Consider the following 3,562-nt stretch of genomic DNA (forward strand, 5'->3'; position numbering starts at 1 on the left):
TTTTTTTTTTGGGTTTTGTACAGTGATTTGTAGATGATAATAGAAGTGAATGGGCCCAAGCAGGTCTTAAAAAGCCATGAATATGAGCAGTAGTTAAAAAAACAAGATGATATTTATGATTTAAGTTGTTATCTTGTAGTAGTCACTGGAATTTCTGTTTATTTCCATGATATTCAGCAGCAGCTGGGCTTTTTTATGTGTCATGAAAGCTTCAAGTTATAAATTATATTAAAACAAAAAGTGTGGCAACACATTAACAGCCTGCACGCAGGTTTTTATTCATGACCGACTGTTTCTAATGTGGAAGAAAAGTAAAACACGCCCTGAACTCACGACTAATGCATTATTGATTGGAATTATTTTGTGTGTGTGCCTCTTATTTGCATCTATCAATAAACTGCATATATTTTCTCACTGCAGGATGTGGTGTGTTGAGGTAGTTTTTTTTCTTTGTTTTGTTGTACTTATCCATTTTAATGATTGGGCTATTAGCAGGTGCCGCTAATGAATATCTGCAAGCTGTTTGTGACAACTGATAGATACATTCCCTGGCCTTTTTATTAGTTCCACAACTGCTTGTTAACGCAAATATGGCAGCAGTTCTTTGCATTTATGCACGCAGAAATCATTCAAACCAAACAGAATAAAGATGAAAGGTGATTTTTGAATTGAAGTGACTTTGGACATGGTTGTTGTGCCAGACGTGTTGGGCTGAGTATTTTAGAAACTGCTGGTTTACTGGGATTTTCCCGCAGATCATCTCTAGGGTTTACAGAAAATGGTCAGAAAAAGAGAAAATATCCAGTGAGCAGCAGTTCTCTGTGTGGAAATCCGTTGTTGATGCCAGAGTTTAGAATGGAATAGAACATTTCAAGTTCACAGGACAGCAACGGTATCTCTGAACGCACAACATGTTGAACCTTGAAGCAGATGGGGCACAGCTTCAAGGTTCCACACCTGGTGGACCACACAGCGTGCCACACTGCCAGCTGAGAACAGGAACCTGATGTGACAGATCACACAAGCTACAAGATCGGGGGGGGGATACCTGCTCTGATGAGTCTCTATCTGCTGCCACATTCAAATGGTAGGGTCAGAATCTGCTGTAAGCAACATGAAAGCACAGATCCATCCTGCCTTGTATCAGTGGTTCTGCACACTGGATTACTTTGTAGTACCAACTGATCGTTGTTTAAACACAGTCTACCTGAGTATTGTTTCTGTTCATGACCACAGTGTGCCCATCTTCTAATGGCAGCTTACAACAGTATAACGCTCAAACATGGACCATGACTGTGAGCTCGCTGTGCTGAAGAAATGGTCTCCTCAGTCCAACAGAGCACCTTTGGGATGTGTTAGAAAGGGAGTTTTGCATCAAGCAAGCAGATCTGAAGGCGAAAAGGTGTCCAGTCCTTTAGTAGGTGATGATAAACCACATTTACACAATTTGTTTCATTTTTATGTGTGATTTGATAGTAGAGCTGTTCAGAAAGAGGGCCTTGATTGGATGTCACACAGGAAGTAGAGGGTGTTTTTGATGAACGGGAGAAAACACCAGCCTTTTGTTATGTTGTTGTGTGTTTTGTGGATCCTATTACTCCAAAGTATGCTATGTAAGACTGTGTGAAACACATGCAAATTAACTAACTAACTCCGTACTGAAAAAAAATCCACAGCAGTAAACGATGTTGCAGATACCTCCTCCTATTGGTCCTAGCCTTTCTGTAGCTTGGCTGAGAGACTGTGCATAAACATAATAGGGAATTAACTCCTGTTGATTCTATTTAGAATAATTTCTCTATGTCTTGTAAACTATTTTTTGTGCAGGGACTAAAGCGCCGTGAGCAAATTAAAACTAGATTTATTTATTTTTTTAAAAAAGTAAAATAAGTACAGGATGAAAGGAGCCAAAAACTCCTGTCAGACAAAAGAGAAAAACATTTGCCGCTGTGGAAGACAACAGGTTGGTCATGTGGTGGAATCTCAATTTCAGTTTGGAGCCTCAGGCCAAAACAGACCCCAGACCCCCCTCCTTCCCCAAACACCCCCCAAACTCAATACCTCCCACCTGCTCCCCCCACACAGTGTAGCCTTCTGCTTCACATCACTCCTTCAAAACCACTGGCTGCTGCCTTGTCATAGGTGGAACTATGTTGCTATGGTGTTTTGACCAATGGAATGGCATTTCCAGGAAAGCAGTCAGTCTCTGTCTTCTTCTCCCTTTCAGTAGCTCACCAGTCCACACACACACACACACACACACACACTGAAGCAGCCTGTTGAGCAAGAATCTAAATAACCCCCTGGTAACAACAGCAAGGCCCCTTCTTTGTTTGTGCAGTGAACACCGGTCAAGAGGTTGCATTCTTTATTTAAGAGAAAAAAGGAATGCCAGCAAACTGTCTTTAGCAGAAGACATAAGAGAGTACAAAGCGGCTCAGCTCAGCTAAAATATGATTAAGGTAAAGATCTAGCTATAGTGAGGGGGAAACAATTTATATGAGTATTTAATTGACTTTAAAAAAACAAAACAAAACGCTAATTTACCAGTTATTGCTCATTTAACTCTAGAATGATTGTTTTGTTGGGGCCTTGACTAAAAGTTAAAACTAAAATCTGGTTATGCACTTTATTATCTCCTTCTGGTCTTTATACCTTAAGAAAGACAGAAAACCCATTCATAATGTTATATATCAGAGTGCTTACTGTATGAAGCTGCCCATTAAAAAATGCTCTTTTAACACTGAGGAGGATTGTTACATGCAGCTCAGTGGAAATGTGGGGCAAATCTAGCATGGCCTTAGTTCCATTTCCCTATAGCCAAGAATCAGCCTCAGGTCAACAGGCCCACAGGGCTTTTTCACAGGACACATCTGACATACCACAAAGAAAGAAAAATAATAAAAGTTATATATATTATTAACATGTGTCATTTACTACAACTTTAATTGACCAGAATTGTTCATATTAACATTATGAGTGAAAATACTTGCTATGACAAAGGCCCATTCAGTATCTAATAAGTAGTAGTAATTCTAATCTCTGTACTATTCTAGGGTCTTTAACTTGAAATAGTCAGCACCTTTAGGTGACGGCTGTGGTGTTTTGGCGCTATATAAATAAAGCTGAATTAAATAGTGACAGTCACTGACATGGCATTGGTCTTTAATTAATCACAATGATATCAGCAACTCTTCATGTCACCCAGCTTTCCCATATATCCCAAACGAGTGATGCACACAGCTGCAGCTTCCTTCAGGTGTTTCCTGCGGAGCAGTTGAAGGACTTGCAGCCTGCTGCTGGAGCTAAATAGGAAGTCAGAGTAATTTTCGTCCTTCCCCACTTTAAGTTCTCACACTGACGAGCTCCTCAGTCCTTCACCCTTGAACGTGTTTTGTCCCACTTGCACTTCCTCTTCCATTATGTCCTTGCTGCTCTGCAACAATTCTATTGAATCATTAATAAGAACATAAGGCAGCCTTTATGGCAATAAAGAATATTCCCTAAATCAGTAAGTCATTGTGAAAAGGGGGGCACTATGAAGAAATGCAAATTGCTGCTT

The sequence above is a fragment of the Pundamilia nyererei genome, unplaced genomic scaffold (genome assembly GCF_000239375.1).
Source record: "Pundamilia nyererei isolate P.nyererei 1_Seehausen unplaced genomic scaffold, PunNye1.0 scaffold00002, whole genome shotgun sequence".
In the NCBI taxonomy this organism is placed as follows: domain Eukaryota; kingdom Metazoa; phylum Chordata; class Actinopteri; order Cichliformes; family Cichlidae; genus Pundamilia; species Pundamilia nyererei.